Raw genomic sequence first — 21013 nt, 5'->3', positions numbered from 1 at the left:
GACAATATGTAGCATGGGATAAAAATGTGGTTCTCTACACAGAACCCATTATATATTAGGCAGTAGGCCCGTTATCTAGCAAACATTTTATTGCAATTTACATCAGAGGAAAGGTCAGTAGTTTTTTTCCATATGTAGGCTACTTTGCGAAATATATATGTCCTCAAGGAATTCAAATATCGACCAAAAATAAAATTTTTATATTTTTCATACAAAAGTAATGGTCCATTTCACCCGCTAAAGAATATCAGATCATCATTCAAAATTGTAGGCATCTTTTTCGACATATACTCTTACCCGGTGCAAAATTTCGTGACTATTGATGTATAATTGCGTCTTCTAGCGAGTTTATTATTACACTACAAACAAATAACGGAATGTATTAGGCTGTAACTCCGTTATCTGATCATGCACACCAACATAATTGGCATCAATTGAAAGGTCAAGCGTTCCACTTTCAAGTATATCTCACTTGTCCGGAATGTCACTTCGAGGAATTAAGATATAAGCTGTATATTAAAAATTTTCACAATTTTCACACAAAAGTTGTGGTCCATTTAACCCTCTAAATATTATCCGATCGCCATCTCAAATTGCAAGCTTCTCCTTTGTGATATACTCTTACCTTATTTAAAATTACGCGTTGATCGAACTATTATTGAGACCTGCAGAGCCGATAGAAAATTGGATAAATATTATGTTTTTGGTTCATTTCACCCGCTAAATATTTCACGATCATCACCAATAAGAATAGGGATCTATTCTGATCTGTACCCGACCTCCATACAAAATTTCGTGACGATCGGTCCATAATGGAGCATGTTTACAATTTATAATGGACAGACGGACGGACTGACACACATCTAAAAATCGCTTTATCTCGTCGAGATATGAAGATTGGTATACCACATAGGGGGTCTCCGACGAATATTTCGCGGTGTTACATGAATTTTTACCAAAACAAAACTTATAATACCCTTTTCCACATTGTGGTATAGGGTATAATTAAAAACTCAATAACATTCATATTTTGATGCAAAATATGAAAAAACTCTAAATTTTAATTTTGACTTTGAATTGCTCTTCCACTATACCGAATTTGGTCGCTCTTGATGTGTCGGAAAGCTGAAAGAGTTATCTGTAAAAAATATTTATAATAAATTTATCCGTTCAAAAGTTACAGAGTTTTGACCAAAAAAAAAAAAAAAACGATTCTTAACCCCTGTGGAGCGTATGAATTATAAACATTATTTTATGTATTGTATAGTAGTTATACGCTAGGGGGTATAACTATAATTAATCACCTTATTTCAGAAGCACTTTCAATGATTTGCTTCTAACATTTATAATTTTTCATCGATTTTATTTATCCAAAGACCATTGTAATCTTGACTTTGTAAACTTGGAAAACCTGCAAAAGGCAAATGAAATTCGTAAATAAAATCGGATAGCACGATTTTTACCCAATTCCAAGAATCAGAAACGCGAAGCGCCCATTAACATTTTTCCTCTTCCATACACATCGCCCCAACCTAATATATATAATTCAAAGTGTTAGTATCACGGTATATAGGTGAAGTATACATGTAGCCTTTACAGTTCAATGGTCATGGTGTACGTTCAGCCTGGTCAAGTGTAACATAGTAGCATGCCACACTTTTCAAAGTCCACAGATGTTGATGGTCAACAACATCAATTCAATACTTTAAAGTTTCACACACACGCACACATATATACATAGGTACACAAAAATCGTCCAACCCACCTACACATATTGTAATCCTTTGGGGGAAATATACAAATGTCTTTTCTCTAGATATAACTTCCGACATATACTTTCTATTTCCATTCAAGGATAAAATGAACATATGTATGCATGTTCGACTGTGTGTGTTCGTGTTTGTACAGGAAGAGTAGGTAAGGGTAAATAAAGGTGATTGCTTGGCCAACATTAATACTTGTAGCCGTTGCTCGTCTTGCACTTCCATGGGTTGGTACGTCGTCGTGGTCGTATTCATCCGGTCAATTTATATACGTTAAATTATTTAAAAGGATAATGTTATAAATGCCTTTTGAACGCCACATTGAATTTGAAAAACAAATGTTTATTTTTATAATTTTCGTATTTGTTCCTCTTTCTTGTGTTTGCCAGCGTATATGTGTGTGTGTTTATAACAACAGCACTTAAGGATACATTCATTATTTGTTGTGAAGAATAGAAGGAGAAATGAAAAACCTAATCGATTTTGATAAACTGATAAAAGGATAAACTATGCTTTGGGCCTTCGAACAATTTTAAGCCATAAATTATAATGTTTGGGATAATATTTTATGGAGGAAATTTTGTTTGAAATTCATTAGTAGGAGGGGGAGAGAAAGGTGTGCTAATGTGGAAGTTAAGGTTAGAAAGGAAAAGTAAATAATGCTGAATGAAATATGAAGAATTTATTAAAGTTAAATATTAACAATATACATTGATTGTGAGGGGTGAGGGGGAAGGTGAACATATGGTATCCTCATTTTAGTTCAAATGTTACGACCAATTTACTTCGTGTAGATTTTAAACTACAAATACTCAACAACTGTCTCCCGTAATACCCCTCTCCTTTATATCGGCGAGGCCAAGCATCATCATAACAACAATTACAAAGGATTGAAGTGGAGAAGCATGTCTCCTGTATAATTTCTTCAGTGCAAAACTTGAAAATATATGAACCACAACTTGAATCTATGTTCCTAATTATACCCTATACCACAATGTGAAAAAGGGTATTATAAGTTTGTTTTGGTAAAAATTCATGTAACACCGCGAAATGTTCGTCGGAGACCCCCAATGTGGTATACCAATCTTCATATCTCGACGAGATAAAGCGATTTTGAGATGTGTGTCCGTCCGTCTGTCCATTATAAATTGTAAACACGCTCCAGTAGTGGGATTCTGTAACTCATTTTTGCTGTTACCGACAAAAATCGGTAAAATTAAATCGCAAAATTATGACTAAGAACATAAAGAAACGTTGGCATCACTATTTGTGTCGGTAGAGGCCAGCGACTACTTTTTATTCATCGTTAACTTACCGAAAAATTTCGTTAATTATCGAAAATATAAGCACTTTAGTTTTACCGACTATTATCGATAACAGCAAAAATGAGTTACAGAATCCCACTACAGGCCGCAATTATGGACCGATCGTCACGAAATTTTGCATGGAGGTCGGGTTCAGATCAGAATAGATCCCTATTCTTATTGGTGATGATCGTGAAATATTTGCGGGTGAAATGGACCAAAAACATAATAATTATCCAATTTTCTAGCGGCTCTGTAGGTCTCAATAATAGTCCGATCAACGCGTAATTTTAAATTAGGTAAGAGTATATCACAAAGGAGAAGCTTGCAATTTGAGATGGCGATCGGATAATATTTAGAGGGTTAAATGGACCAAAACTTTTGTGTGAAAATTGTGAAATTTTTTAATATACAGCTTATATCTTAATTCCTGGAAGTGACATTCCGGACAAGTGAGATATACTTGAACGTGGAATGCTTGACCTTTCAACTGATGCCAATTATGTTGGTGTGCATGATCAGATAACAAAGTTACAGCCTAATATATTCCGTTATTTGTTTGTAGTGTAATAAATAAACTAGCTAGAAGTCGCAATTATACAATAGTCACGAAATTGCACCGGGTAAGAGTATAGGTCGAAAAAGATGCCTACATTTTTGAATGATGATCTGATATTCTTTAGCGGGTGAAATGGACCGTTACTTTTGTATGAAAAATATAAAAAATTTATTTTTGGTCGATATTTTAATTCCTTGAGGACATATATATTTCGCAAAGTAGCCTACATAGGGAAAAAAAACCACTGACCTTTCCTCTAATGTAAATTGCAATAAAGTGTTTGCTAGATAACGGGCCTACTGCCTAATATATAATGGGTTTTGTGTAGAGAACTACATTTTTATCCCATGCTACATATTGTCTCTCCAAAAGTTTATGTAACACCACGAAATATTCGTCCTAGACCCCTAATTTGGTATGCCAAAATTCATATCTCGACGAGATAAAGCGATTTAGCGATGTGTGTCCGTCCATTAAAAATTGTAAACAAGCTTAAGGCCGCAATTATGGACAGATTGTAACGAATTTTTTAAGGAGTTTGGGTTCGGGCCAGAATAGAAATGATTAGTTTTTGCTGATGATCGTGAAATGTTCAGGGAATGAAATGGACCAAAAACAAAATTTTAACCAATTTTTAGCGGCTCTGTAGGTCAAAATAATAACCCGCAAAATTTTAAACAAAGTTTGAGTTTATGATGAAGAAGAAGCGTACAAACAAACGTGAAAATCAGATAATACTTAGCGGGTTAAATGGACTGAAACTTTTGTGTGAAATTGGTAGAAATTTCAATAACGTAGCGGTTAAACAACGGAAGTAGTAGTACTACATAATTGGGTTTCATTACATTTTAGTTTGTGTGAACTAAATTTTCCTTTCCTGCTACAAAAATGTCTTTGTCATGCTAGATAACTTTTTGGTTTTGGTCATACGTATTATACATTACATCTCTGATATTTGATAATTAAATTTTCACAATCATTGAAAAGAAGTTCCGTGGAGAGAGATTGTCCAGGGATAGTGGAATAGGGTATCCCATGGTCGGCTCCGTCCGACTATAGACTTTTCTTACTTGTTTTTAAATGAGAAGTTGTTTAAACCCAAAGGCAAGAATAGACTTGCTCGAATATGTATATACAAACTAAAAAAACAACTGAGAAAGGTTAAAGCCGGAACGGGGCCGACTATGTGATACCTACCCCTGCGCATAAGCTTTTCCCTCGTAAGTATTTCTTTTAGGGAGATATTAAAGTTTTTAACTATTGGCTTTTATACCATATGACTTATGGCGAACTAAACCGAAATTTAATTTTATTTTTGACTACTATCGACATCTACCTGATACTGATTGAAAGCTTTGCTGGTCTTCTCGATTATAATTTTACATGTCTTTATTACACCAAATAGAAGCGTATTTTGCTATAACTCTGATATTTTACCATAAATGCCATATTTTGTATTAATTTAGCTCAGATGGATTAGTTTCATTATCAAGCTCTCTCCTTGGAATATGTCCAACAGAAATATCTGACATGGAAATAAAATTCCATAAATTTGAAATTGGGATATCCCAGCCTCTATTTTAACATCACAAGCATTTAACCAATTTCGGTAATGCAATTGGGATCATTTTAAAACTCAGAATGTCTTCATTGTTGAAACGCATCCAACCAAAGCTGAGACTCTCGTCAGTATAGTTTAAATAAAACGATCAGAAAGTGGGATGTGCGTTAAAGTATTTTGCATCATAATAAAAAAATGATATTTTCCTCATCCATTGACGGGCTTTCCTTTTGGAATAGGACTACTAAAAACGAAGATATTCGCATAAGAATAACTCTTTGAATTTTTGTCTATATAAGTGTTTTGCCCATTCCGACCCCGGAATATTATCCGACCATCACCAAACTCAATATGCTTCTTCCTCTCTTGGAGCCCTATCAAGCACCAAAATTTAGCGACCCCTAGCCTGATTACAAAAAGTGGAAAAATGGGATGCATTACCGAATTTTGCGATATCTCCGTTGTTTGACCACTAGACTGGTTTAAGTCAAAGAGAAAAAATCGATGTCCGATTTTTTATGCAACACCCTAATAAAGTGTTTAGTTTTGTTATACCCTCAGCATTTATGCTAACGAGGGTATATAAACTTTCATACGGGCAAAATGTGCCTCATCGAAATAATGGTTTTAGACCCCAAGTATGTTTGGACGAAATCCGTTTCAGACAATTTGGAATCGATTTAGCAATGTCTGTCTGTCTGTCTGGCTGGTGGGCACGATAACTCTCGAACGGATCAACCGATTTAAACCATATTTTGGGCATAGTAATATTTTGCCTAAACTTAGTCTAAGTTGGAAGATGGGCCATATTGGTCCACTCCTTCAGAAAATTTTGTTCGGAAATTTTGTACGCACGATAACTCTTGAAGGGAGTAACCGATTTTGTCCATACTTAGCACATCGGAAATTTTGTGCGCACGATAACTCTTGAAGGGACTCAATCGGTCCACTCCTTCGGATACCTCCCACACAAAATTTCGGAAAAGTTCAGTTTAGGACCAGCTCACAAATCGTTTTGATTTTTGTTGTCATAACTTGTATTCAATGCCCCTCATACGACGGTACAAGTTTCATCAAGGGCAAGCCCATATTTCTTGAGAAAATAGCCTGAAAGGCGCAAAAAACCCCTATGACACCGTGTGTAGTTGTTGGAGCGCAAGATAACTCTCGAACGGATCTGCCAATTCGGTCCAACATTTGGCCTTCGTAATATTTTGTCCAAAATTAGTTTAAATTCGAAGATAAGCCATATCGGCACACTCCTTCAGGTACCTCCCACACACAAGTTCAAAAATGTTCGGAAAAACTGTGCGCACCATAACTCTTGAAGGAAGTGACGGATTTAGTCCATAATTTACCCATCCTGATATATCTACCAGGTATAGATTAAGTTCGAATAAGGACTATATACATATGTACACTCCTTCGGGTACCTCCCACACAAAATTTCGGATAAGTTCACTTTAAGGCCTGCTCTCGAATCACTTTAATTTTTGTTGAAGCACTGACCCCCTTAACTATCGTTTTTTCAGCGATGAATAAAAACATTCTGAGAAAATGGCCCGAAAGTTGTAAAAATCTCTATGGCACCATGTGTAGTGGCTGGAGCGCACTATTGCACTCGAACTGGTCATATTTTGTCCAAACTTAATTTCAGTTCGAAGATGGGCAATACCGTCCCAAAACTTACAGTACTTCCCCTCAAAATTAAAAAAATCTCACTCAAATGGTATGCACGATACACTTTCTTGAACAAGATAACCAATTTGGTCCAAACTTTGCATCTTCTTTTTCAGCGATAAATAAAAACATTCTGAGACAATGGCCCGAAAGTTGTAAAAATCTCTATGGCACCATGTGTACTGGCTGGAGCGCACTATTGCACTCGAACTGGTCATATTTTGTCCAAACTTAATTTCAGTTCGAAGATGGGCAATACCGTCCCAAAACTTCCAGTACTTCCCCTCAAAATTAAAAAAATCTCACTCAAATGGTATGCACGATACACTTTCTTGAACAGGATAACCAATTTGGTCCAAACTTTGCATCTTCTAATATTTTGTCCAAATTTAGTTTAACTGCTAATTTCCCCCGCAAAACTTCAACATTTTTGTTTCAGTGTAGTTTAGGGTCTGTTCAAAGACCCTTTGGAAATGTATGCCGATGCTATTGGTTGTGGTCCTGGTTAAAGCGATATTATGTTTTCCGTGGACAAGTTCATGCTTCCTGACGATGGCCCAATGAAATGACTAGTGGGTTCGATAGCTGACTCCCAAAATAAGATCGATTACAAGTACAACTTTTATCTTAATCCACATTTTTGCCTGTAAGTACAAATGTTCAAAATACAAATACATGGAGCTAAGTTGACAATTTTTTGTGAAAAACTTCAAAATACTTAAAATCTTGAGGTACCGTTATATACTAAAATATGGACATTTGTTGACAGTTTTAGCTGGGAATTTTTTTGACAACGGAGAACCTCAAGTATCAAATTACAGGAAGTCGGGAAGAAAATGTAGGTAAACTTCTCAAAATATATAAAATGTGGAGGTACCGTTTTATAAGGGGCTATACCAAAACGTTGACCTATGTTGGCAATTTTTATTTATGGAGAAGTCTGGCGACAACTAGGCACCCCAATACCCATTTGACAGGTTGTCCGGTCAAACAATTTTGCTTAGATATTCAAAATACATGAAGGTACCATTAAATAAGTCTACACCAAAACATGGAGCTATATTGACAATTCTTGGTGGCGGTGTTTGGTGAAGGCTGGGAACCTAAAATTTCCATTTACAGGTAGTTCAGTCAACAAATGTAACTTATTTCTTCAAAACACTTAAAATCGGGAGGTACAGTAAAGTGATCCAAACAACATATTTTTTATTTCCTACCACCTCCCCCCCCCTACATTTTTTTCAATCTGTCCCGCAAACCTTTTATATGAAATTTTAATGGCGATCGGTAAAGGTTAACCCGTGCCAACCTATCGATCTTTGTTTCCATGGAAATTTGTATGGGGCCAAAGGTGAATTTTCACGAAAATTCTCTAAATGCCACAGTTTTGGTCCAATCGATGAAAAAACTTTACCAGTTATTTATAGTGACTAAAACGATCTCTACAAAAAACTTTAAAAATTGCATAAGATTTTGATATATCAATATATAGAATCCAATATGTATATTATGCCGATTATGGCTATTTTGGGCTTTATATAGCTATACAAAATGCGATACTATTTTAATTTTTATACCCAACACCACTATGTGGAAAGGGTATTATAAGTTTGTTTTAGGAAAAATTCATGTAACACGGCGAAATATTCGTCGGAGACCCCCAATGTGGTTTACCAATCTTCATATCTCGGCGAGATAAAGCGATTTTGATATGTGTGTCCGTCCGTCCGTCCGTGTGTCCGTCTGTCCATTATAAATTGTAATCAAACTCCAGGCCGCAATTATGGACCGATCGTCACGAAATTTGGTATGGAGGTCGGTTTCACATCAGAATAGATCGCTATTTTAATTGGTGATGATCGTGAAATATTTAGCGGGTGAAATAGACCAAAAACATAATTTTTATCCGATCTTGTAGCTGCTCTGTTGGTCGCAATAATAGTCCGATCGCCTCGAAATTTTAAATAAGGCAAGAGTATATGACAAACATGAAGCTTGCAATTTGAGATGGCGATCACATAATATTTAGAGGGTTAAATGGACCACAGCTTTTGTGTGGAAATTGTGAAAATTTTTAATAAACAGCTTATATCTTTGTTCCTGAAAGACACATTCCCCACTCGTGTGTTATATATAGAAGGCGATCTCTTGACCTTTTAATTGATGTCAATTATGTTGATGTACGTGATCAGATAACAAAGTTACAGCCTAATATATCCAGTTTCTTGTTCGTAGTGTAATCATAAAGCCGCTAGAGGTCGCAATTATAGCTCAATAGTCACGAAATCTTGCACGAGGTAAGAGTTTAGGTTGACGAAAATGCCTATAATTTTGCATGATGATCTGATATTATTTAGCGGTTGACATAGACCATTACTTTTGTATGAAAAATATAAAAATTTTATTTTTGGTCCATATTTTCATTCCTGGAGGGCATATACCGCCAAAGTAGCCAACATATGGAAAAATAACTACTGATCTTTCCCCTGATGCAAATTGCAATAATGTGTCTGCTAGATAATGCACCTACAGCCTGATATATAATGTGTTTTGTGTAGAGAACCACAATTTCCTCCCATACTACAAATTGTCTCTTTCATGACAGAGAAATTTTCAGTTCAGTTGTCAAATTGGATTTTTATACAAAATACAAATATTGCAACATCGGGTCTTCTCGCCACCTATTTTATACCTCCGGATTTAGGGTAAAGGGGTTACAAACAAAATACGACCAAAGATGTGTCTCATCGAAATATTGGTTTTAGACCCCAAGTATATATGGACGAAATTAGTTTCAGACAATTTTGAGTCTTCTTAACGCTGTCCGTTCATCTGTCCCTCTTAATGTCTAACTGGCTGGTGCGCACTCTCGAACGGATCTACCGATTAGAACCAAATTTTATACAACGTAATATTTTGCTCAAATTTTTTTTAGGCTATGTCGGTCCACACCTCCCCCAAAAAAGTTCAAAATTGTTTTCGAAAAATTGTGTGAAGGATAACTGGCGAAGTGAGCAATCGATTTGCTCCAAACTTTCCATATATTATTATTCCTTCCAGATATAGATCGGATAAGACTATATCGGTCCTTAGGGTACCTCCCACACAAATTTTGGAAAAGGGAAATTTAAGAGTCCTCTCGAATCGCAGATTGTACTTGACAGCCAATCCGTAAGTTAACTCTCAAGGGGATTTTCTGATTGGTCGAAACTTTACACATCGTATTATTTCATCCAGTCATGTGTCATGTCGGAATATGTACTATATCGGTCCGTCCTTCGAGTACCTCCCACACAAAATTTGGGAAAAGTGCAGTTTGAGAACCCGTATTGGATCTATTTTATTATTATTATTTTTTTTTTTTTTTTTTTGTAGAAGGTTCTTTTTACGGTCCCTATTCTGGTCCCTTTCCCGGGGTAAGTCATACTTCCTGAGATAATAGTCCAGAAGTTCCAAAAACCCCTGCCCCGGCTCAACTACAATTACAAATCTGAAAAAATAATTCTCAAATATTTCCAAAATTCAGATTTTAGCTTACTAAAATTGATTTGGTATAGCCTCATATTACGATACCTACAGATTCCACGCATTTTGAAGCAAACTCGTATTAAAAAATAAATATATTTTTAGAGGCTGAAGGTATATCATCGTTAGCGCATCTGACTTATACTATTTTCTTTGCTGTATAATTGAATATGAATAATTTTGATTTATAAATTTGTTTGCATGCAAAATTTTTGAATTTCTATTCATTGTTGCTTATTTCTACCGGTATAAAATATATTTTTGAACACATTTTCCGATTTTCTATTTTCTAAGCATATGTGAGGTACAAGTGCGGAATTTTTGGACGATAGATCTTCAATAAACTCGCAATTTTCCCAATTATTACTAATTCCAACAGGTTGTGGTGTAGGGTATCACATGGTCGGCCCCGTCCGACTATAGCCTTTGCTTACTTGTTTTTTGATGAAATCGTTTTAAAGCCACAATAATGATCGAACGTAATTGAGGCATTTAGAGTATTTTGCACCTTTGGCCCCATACAAATTACAATGGAAACAAAGACCGCTAGGTTGGCACGGTTGGGAATTTGGGGTGGGGGAATTTTTGAAACCACAGGGAACCTCAAATGTTTAATAACAGGCAGTTCGGTCAAAAAAAGTAGCTGATACCTTCAAAATATCTAAAATCTGGAGGTAGCCTTATATTAAGGCTCTACAAAGACATCGAGCTATGTATGTCGACAGCTAAAATCTTCAAAATACCTTAAATCCGGAGGTGCCATTTTATGGTGGCTATACTAAAAGATAGACCTATGTTGACTATTTTAGGTGGAGAAGTTTGGCGATCACTGTGGATATCAAATGTAAAATTGCAAGTAGTTCAGTCAAAAAAGTAGCTAATTTCTTTAACATATCTAAAATCGGGTGTTACAGTTATATGCGGGTGCTAGAAACTCATTTCCCAAATTACAGATTGTTCCGTCAAAAATAGTTAATATTAAAACAAACAAGTAAGAACGGCGTTAAGTTCGGCCAGGCCGAAATGTTACACCCTCCACCATGAGTTGTATTGAAGTAAAATGGAACTATTAGTTTCCTTTCGTTTATGAAATAGTCTTAATACCAAATTTCAGCAAGTTCGCCAAAACAGTGTTGCTAACCTTCAAAATACCGAAATTCGGGAGGTACGGTTCCATGGGGGCTATATCAAAACGTCAATCGATATTTACAAATTTCTGGCGGAAAGTTTTTAGACTCAAAGAAGACTAAATACCAAATTTCCGATATTAAAAATACAGAAAATCAAGAGCTACGTTTCTATAGGGGATATAGGAACCCCCGGACCTATACTTATAATTTTATTATGGAATATTTTATAACCCCATTAAAGACTAAATTACAAATTTCAGTCTTTCGGTAGGATATTGACGTCACAAAATTCATATTTAACGAAATCGGAAGGTACCGTTCTATGAAAGCTATATCGAAACGTGGACCTTTTCCGAATATTTTCAGTCTGAAAGCCTTTTACATCCAGCAAAGACTATATACCATTTTTCTAGCATTTCGGTGGATTATTGTGGCCACAACCTTTTTTATATCCCCATCGAAGACTAAGTACCAAATTTCAGCCATTTCGGTGTGATAACGAGGCTAAAACCTTCAAAATACGGAAAATCGGGTGGTACCGTTCTATGGGGGCTGTATAAAAACATGAACCGAACATCCTAGGGTAATAGAAACTTCTCTACCAAATTACAAAGCAATGACAAATTTAATTATACCCTCCATATTATGGTGGAGGGTATAAAAATACCTAAAATCGGGAGGTATCATACCATGGACCTATGTTAAAAAATTTATAATGAAGAAGTTTTGTGGTCACTTGTAACCTCTCACATGTTAAATTATTTGTAATTCGGCCACAAAATGTGGAAAAAATTACAAAATATTGTAATATGTTCACTTTTTGCTTTTTATTGTGGAGAAAATGGAGAAAAAAATTGAATGACGTTTTCAGTTCCCTCTTCACTTAAATTTTTTTTGGTTATTTCAGAATATTCCCAAATCTTCGGCACTGCCTTAACTCCTATCAAATTCATCGTTTATATACTTTTCAATATTTCAAACTCCTTAACTCTTGTATATTCCACACACACATTCTCCTACGAAAGTGGTAATAATCAAATAAAACGTTGACACCCCCCACTGTAGGTATGGGAGTAAAACAATAAAATGCAATCAAAGATTTTGATTGATTGGAATCAATTTCCTGCCAATGCCAAACGAATGTATTTGCGTGTGAAGGATATCCAACAAATATAAGACATACTATTTTTGTCTACATGTTCGTGTAAATATGTGTAACGTCAGAAAACCATAGAGACTATCAAATGGATGTAAAATGTGAAAATACACTCAATGTCAGAAGAAGAAGAAATAGCGAAATAGGAGGAAATGTTCTATGTGTAAACAAGTACGAGATGCTATATTATTATATATGAAATGTAAGGAAAGCACTGGCAGAAATTTAGAGGGTAATACAACTAACATAGTGTTAATCGCAAGAATCTTCTGTAGCTCGAAACATAAAGCTTCTCCCATATGCGGAACCAAGAACGGAAATAACCACTATATATCTCCAATTTTGAATACTAATCTCTAGGCTATTCCATTACAGTTGTGGTCCTCCATACTTTCTAGTTAGAATTATTTAGTTGTTGATTGATTTACACCAATGCTCGGCAATAAAAAAGAGAACATTTGTTTCTCAAGTATGAATATTCAAGAAATGTTCTCATTTTATTAGAATAAAACCAACATTCCATTAAGGTTTGTAATTTAATTAACTACGAAAATATGGTATGTATATTGGAAAACTTGAAAAAAATTCTATACTTTGAAACTAACACGATTACAAAATATGCTTGGATTGGTTGCCGAGCCCGAAATGGATTTCACGGCATATTGATCGATCATTTTTCTTCGCGATTAAATAAACGAACCCCTTTACTTCATGTGATTGTTCTCTTGAAAATGCACGTTTACACACAATAATTAAAAATTCAATAAGTACTTGAGTAATTTATTCCGGTATAAGCAAAATGTTTTTTTAAGATTTCGTGTACTAAATCATTTAATAGAATTAACGCACACTCAATGAATAAAAACCCAATGTCAATGACTAGACGAAATAATTTGGTTCATTTCGTTGCTCTTGAACTGAACTGTTGAATTATTCGGAAAATTACAGACACGTGTTTTGGTTAATAAGCTATTGAAATATTGGTGTAATTCCATCAAATTGTAGGTTACATATTTAAATAGTTTGCCTCTTATTTTGTTCTATGATGGCAATCATGTGTAGAAGGCAATACTGCTATTAAGGAATAAAAATTTAGTTTATAAATTTTAAGAGTTATTGGTGGTGGGTCGTCTGATGTCGAACATACTGAGGCAAATTAGTTATGGATATTTTGTAAAAATGGAATAGTGCAAAGAACTCTAACATTTTAATTGTTTATTCTTAAGAAAAACACATTTTTAAACTTCTAATAATTTTAAATTAATTATAATTATTTTATTATTCTCTCTTTTCAGGTAAGCTGTTGTTTATACATATGTATGTTCGAGCCAAAAAATATAGGCATTTACTTTGTAAGTAACCAAGTACGAGTACATGTTGAAATAAGTGAACAAAGGCTATAGTCGGGACGGGACCGACTATATGACACCACTACCCTGTGCATTAGCTTTTCACTGGTAAACATTTTTTAGGGCGATACATAAGTTATCAGCCACACTGAATCTTATACCAAATGACTTACGGCTAACTGAACCAAAATAATAAAAAAAGCCAGGACCGTCTCTGACTGCACAGCACAGTGGTTCAGAATCATTTTTTTCTGGTAAAAACTTTGTAGCTTTTGAATGGATAGAGAAATTTACATATATCTCAAGGTCAAGATTAAAGATTGATTAAGATTGATTCAAAATACGAGTATAAATGTTTTTGAGTTTTTTCATATTTTTCAATCTATTAAAAAAAGTCAAACGCCAATAAAAAAACCATAAAATTACAAAAAATTAAAAAAAAATAATTTTCATTTTTTATTTTCAATTTTTTTTTTTAAACTGGCTGACCCGGTTCCGCTTTGCTGGCCCATTTTTTTTTTTTGGGTTTCCATGTAAGCCTTAGTAATCTATCTACAATTTATGTATCTAATATTGATACCTCTAGGTTTTCGAATCAAATAGGCTATAAATCAGGTCCTCAACCAATGGAATCTTCAGATGTAAAATAAGATGAAAGTATAATTAACTTTATGATTCTGTTTGTAACACTTCGGATTATTCGTCGGGGAACCTATGAAGTACATATATGTACATTCGTGATCAACATAAAAAATAAGTTGATATAAAGATATCCGTCTACCTGTTGAAGTGAAGATAAGGCTCGCGATATTTTAAATTGAGTTTTTCAATGTGGTACAGTAGTTTCTATTTATTACTTTGTTATTGAAAATTAGTTATATCAGTCCACATTTTGATATAGCACCATAGAACTGACTGACGCTGGAATATCCAAGCGAAATTACAATAATTTAGTATTTAGTTATCTTAGAGGTACAAAGCACTTTAGCAAAGAATTATTGGATGTGAACTTACGTTTTCATAGAGCTACAATAGAACAGTACCTCCCGCGATTCGATATTTTGGAGGTTTCAGATGCATTATCCCACCGAAAACATAGTATTTCACGTTTATAGCCACAATATTCATACGAAATGGCTATAATTGGTACTTAGTCTTCCTTGGGGATATAAAACATTACTGCAGAGAATTATCGGCATAGGGCCACGTTTTAACACAGCTACCATGGGGCGGTAAATCCCGAGTTTCGATATTTTCGAGGTTTTAGTCTTATCATCCCAACGAAATAGCTACAATTTGGTATTTTGTCTTCATTGTGGATATAAAATATTTCCGCATAGAATATGCGATAGAAGTTTTATATGCAGCTCCATTAAACGATACCTTCCGATTTTCTGTATTTTCAAGGTTTTAGCGGCGTTATTCAATGTAAATGGCTATATTTGGTATTTAGTCTACCTTGGAGATATCAAATATTTTAGCAGATAATTGTAGGCATAAATCCACGCGTTCATGTAGACCCCATAAAACGATACCTACGATTTTTGGGGATGATGTCATACATGATTCTCGCCTTGACGGCTATAAGCATGGTCCACCATTGTACCGGGGGTTGCGATACAATGCGTCGGCCATAGCCCCTTTGGAATTACCCAGAGTACTCTTCGAGAGTGGTAACTCTCCACAGAGTCCCCAAGTCTATCCCGCAGGTACCGATTCGAAGATCCACAATTGTGAGCTTCACTTCCCTCTTAGTAAGGATTTGAGGACTATCTTACACCTCCGCTGCTCTATGGGTCACATCACCCGGTTGATAATGCACCTCCACATGGAGCCGAAGCTCTACCTGCTATTTGGGTCAAAGCCACAACCACCGCGTTGCAACCAATGGGTGTCTCTCCATAGTCAGGCTAGCTCAACAGTTTAAGGGCTCCTGACTACAGCGGTTGCAGAGGATTTTTTTTGTGGATTTTGAATGTTTTAGCCCATTATTAAACCGAAATATCTGAATAGCTGATTTCAGGCCGGTCGAAGTTAACGTCGTTTTAACTTGTTGTTAACAAAGTGCTGTTTCATTGAACACGTTATTATTTTGTTAAATAAAGTGGTCTTAATCGAATTATTCCAAGCACTGAAGTCAATGTTTTTGGCGTGTTTGCTGTCCCACCTACTAAATTTGTAAATTCAGTAAGAATAAAGTTTTCAAAAATTGGACATAATCGCCGTATTTTGCTTCCAAAACACCCATTAATGACGGAAGCCACAATTGCTAATAATCTAATCCAATAATCTCTGAGATTTCGCGATTGGTTAAAAAGCGTTGTGGCGGAGGTCCACAACCCACTGCATTTTCGGTATTCTCCCACCTTATTAATCTACACACAAAATTTCAAATCCTATTATTAAAGGCAGTGTTTAAGTGTTTTTGTAGTCACGCTTATTAAAATTAAAGACATTATCTAAACTTATATATTCCTGAAAAATTGGGCTGACCGCAATATTCCACATTCGAGATGACCATTTAGGATCAAGACATTTATTACCAAAGTATGGCAAGCATTACAAATTGCTTGCCATACTGTGGTAATAACTATACAATAATTTCAAAAATATCACTGATTTCACGTTTTCTTAAAAAAATGCGGGGAGGTACCGTGGTCACTCCATTGACCATTTTATAAAATAGCTACAAACCTATTCATAGACCTAAAAACTCCACATACCAAATTTCGATCGATTTTTGGAATTTGGGTGAACCGACATTATCGAGGTTGTACTGTATTCCAAAATGTGGGGTTGATAGCGCTTTCCCACTTATTGAAGCCAGTGTTTATAGCGTTTTTGTGCTCAAGCTTACTAAAATTAAGGATATTATCTATAATAATACATTTTTGAAAAATTGGGCTGACCGCGATATTCCACTTCCGAGATGACCATTCAGGATCTAGGCAGTATTTACCATAGTATTGCAAGAAAATTTTAAACAATACATTCAAAAATATCCTTAATTTAACGTTTTTTTAAATATTTTTGTGGGGGAGGTACCCTGGTCACTCCACTGACCAGTATAAAAAATAGCTAAAAACCTATTCTCAGACCTAAAAACTCCACATACAAAATTTCATCGAATTCGGTCCAGCCGTTTCGGAGGAGTTTAATTTCGAACATCATGGCAGACTCGAAGAATTTTATATATATAGATAGATTACAAAAAACACATATGTATAATTCAAATAAAAACTCATATAATCAAAAAATTTCCACTTGGGCGGTAAGAAAAAAAAAAACATTTTTTTGCCCATGTGATTTTAATAAATTTAAAAAAAGTGTTAAACGTTCGGAACGGTTACAAGAGTAGTGGGTACTTTACACGATATGTTTTTTACATATGAGTTGTCACTTTGCATATACATTTTGTATGGCAGAAGTGACAACTCATATGAAAAACACATACCGTGTAAAGTACCCCTAATTATGAACTGAAAGAGGACAATCTCAGGCATAATTCTGTTCCCTAAAAGTTCTAGTTCACTACATTTGGAATTTCACTAATATTAAGTACCTGAGGAAAAATAAAATAGATTACTCCGTTTTTAATAAAAAATAATTGAATTAATCGAGCTAACATGGCCTAAGGAGTTTGTATTGAAAAATTAATTCTAGCGAAGTACCCCACAGCCAACCAATAGGCTACGATTATTTCGCTGGTGGTTTAGGTCAGCTCATCAGGCATATTTGGATGTAAAATGGCTAGAAAACAAAGGCTTATTTTTAAACACTTTGTGTATACGCTACTGTAGTTTTTAAAAACGGTTAAGATCACAAATCCTACCTAACTAACAAACAAGTAAAAAAGTATCAGTCGGCTTTGTCGACAGCGATATACCCTCAGCCTGAGTGGATTGACACTTTTTCAAAATGTTGGGCGTATAAACGGACAGAAGTATGAAGGATTAAAGCTCAAAAATTTGCGGGGATATCGATAGATAGGTCTTTTCATCAAACTAGCCCACGAAAAACATAATATCGCTGTAAATAGGGCTACTAGAAAAACCTTCGGTAAAATGTCCAAAGTATCCTCGAACCACACCAAAATGTTGGAGTGGACAGATAGCGCCAAAATTTGAACACAAACTAAGTTTCGACAATATCTAGAGATCCAAAGTTTGGATCAAATCGGCTGCTACGTCTATAAAAAATCGCGCGTACCACTTTAGCGAATATTTTCGAACTTTTATGGAGGAGGTACCGGAAGGAGTGGACCTTTAAGCAGCACCTTCGAATTTCATCTAATTTTCGAAGAAATATTACAATATCCAAAGTGTGGACTAACGCAGTATTCGGTTCGACCTCTTTAGCAACTACATATAATGCTATAGGCTTTTTTTTTTTTGCAAATTTCAGGCTGTTTAATCAAGAAGTATGGACTTGCCCCTGTAAATCAAAGTGATTCGAGAGCAGGTCTTAAAGTGAATTTATCCAAAATTTTGTGTGGGAGGTGCCAGAAGAAGTTGACAAATATAGTATTCGAACCTGATCTATATCTGGTAGATATTTTAGGACATGTAAAGTATAGACCAAATCGGTCACTCCCATCAAGAGTTATCGTCCGCAAAATTTTTCCGAACATTTTTAAACTTTTGTGGGGAAGGTACCTGAAGGAGTGGACCAATATAAACCCATCTTCGAACTTAAATTACGTTTGCACAAAATTCTACTAAGACCAAATTGTTTGCACCCAATTGTGGTAAACATATTCGGTAAACATATTCGGATGTGTAAAGCATGGACCAAATCGGTCGCTTCCATCAAGATTCATCGTACGCACAATCTTTCCGAATATTTTTGAACTTTTGTGGGGTAAGTATCTGAAGGAGTAGACCGATATGGCTTACCTACAAACTTAAATTAAGTTTGTAACAAAATATTACGAATGCCACATTTTGGACCGAATCGGCAGATCCGTTCGAGAGTTATCTTGCGCTCCAACCACTACACACGGTGTCCTTGGGCTTCTTTGTAACTTTAAGGCTATTTTCACAGGAAGTATGGACTTGCCCCTGATGAAATCTATACCGTCGTATGGGGGACACTGAATACAAGATGTTACAACAAAAATCAGAGCGATTCGAGGGCTGGTCCTAAACTAAACCTTTAAGAAATTTTGTGTGAGAGGTACCCGAATTAGTGAACCGATTGAGTCCATATTGGAACCTCATCTTAATCTGGTAGAAATTTTACGATGTGCAAAGTATGGAACAAATCGGTTACTTCTTTCAAGAGTTATCGTGCGCACAAATGTTCCGAGCATTTCCGAACTTTTGTGGGGGAGGTACCGGAAGGAGTGGACCGATATAACCCATCTTCGAACTTAAACTTTTGGACCGAATCGGTTGATCCGTTCGAGGGTTATCGTGTGCTCCAGCCAGTCAGACAGACGGACGGACATGGCTAAATCAACTCCAAGTTGTCTGAAACATATTTCGTCCAAACATACTTGGGGTATAAAACCATTATTTCGATGAGGCACATTTTGCCTGTATGAAAGTGTATATACCCTAGTTAGCATAAATTCTGAGGGTATAAAAACGGACAAGAACAAAGTCGGGCGGGGCCAACTATATGATACCCAACACCATCACGATTTCAATATAATTTGGAGAAGTTTTAGAAGAACCTTTTCTAAATTTTTCAAATTTCATCAAAATGTCGGTCCAATTTTGTGTTTGGTGCAAAAAATACCTCATATTGGACAAAAACATATATAGGAGCTAAATCCAAATCTGAACCGATTTCAATATAATTTGACGAACTTGCTTCGACTACGAATTCAGTGTAATTTTTTTCAAATTTCATCAAAATTTTACAGAATTTAAGTGTTTGGTGCACCAAATAACTCAAATCGGGACAATATGGGAATACGTCCAAATCTGAACCTATTTTCACCAAAAGTAATAGCGTTCTTACTATGGCTATGTTCCCCAATTTTCAGCTGAATCGGATAATACGTTGCGAACAAAAATGCATGGACAGGCGGACATGCATAAATAGACTCAGAAACTGATTCTATGTATATCCCCAAAAGGAACTATGGGTATATCTTGTTCATTTCTCATGTAACATACATATGTACAAAGACATAATACCCCTTACCCCAATGTGGTGTAGGATATAAATATGCTACAAATCCAATGTGAGGTATTAAAAACTTTACATCTAAATATGTTGTATATTTATAGTTGCTACAAAATTAAAATGCATAAAAGTGATGACTTGTTCAAATATTCGTATATATTCGATTTGTCCAATAAAATCCTAAAACAACAGAATTACCAACAAATCAAAGTTTACAACAATAAACATATGTTTTTCAAATATTTGTTTATTTTGTTGATTTAACGAATTTTTCTATAGTTTTAATATCCAATTTATAACCCCCAACATAACCTTATTTTTATGAGCTTAGAGTGCCAGACTCTTGCCCCTTTTCCATAACAAATTCCATACTTTCGTGAAAAAAAAAATATTCATTCACTGACAATTGTCAACGCATTGGACAATATTGACATTTTTGTCAATTGACATTTTTTATTGTAATTTTATGATGCTTTTATTATTGTAGTGGGAGTGAGAGGAAGACAGAGTGTTTTTTGTTTGTTCTAAATGTATTGAATTTTGTTGTTATATTTTTTTCAGTTTTTGTTTGTTGTCTATTTTATTATTTGTGCGGAATTTATGTTGTGTTATCAGATTTTTTTATTTGTTCCAATTTTATGTCATTAATTTTCGTTTTGATTTTTGCTATTTTTTTATTGATTTTTGTGGAAATTGTGTACCAATCTCGAGTGCTTGTCAATTGTCAAACAGACAGACAGACAGAGCAAGTCACTCAATGCATGATTTCTAGCTGAGAATGCTTTTAGTCTGTGTTTATGACCATTGTGATGGCTGGCTTGCCGGCTGTCCAGAAAACAAATGTTAAAAAC

The 21013-nt window shown here is 35.2% G+C and overlaps 1 protein-coding gene across 1 annotated transcript in view; it reads left to right on the top strand.

Annotated features, from left to right (window-relative positions):
- Positions 1 to 21013, top strand: part of beat-IIIa (beaten path IIIa) — a 442078-nt gene that overhangs the window by 120373 nt on the left and 300692 nt on the right. The window lies entirely within an intron of this gene.

Source organism: Musca autumnalis, unplaced genomic scaffold, assembly GCF_047663935.1.
Source record: "Musca autumnalis isolate F117 unplaced genomic scaffold, ASM4766393v1 scaffold_2, whole genome shotgun sequence".
In the NCBI taxonomy this organism is placed as follows: Eukaryota; Metazoa; Arthropoda; class Insecta; order Diptera; family Muscidae; genus Musca; species Musca autumnalis.
The sequence above is the reverse complement of the archived record's forward strand: the minus strand, read 5'-3'. Positions and strand labels throughout refer to the sequence as shown.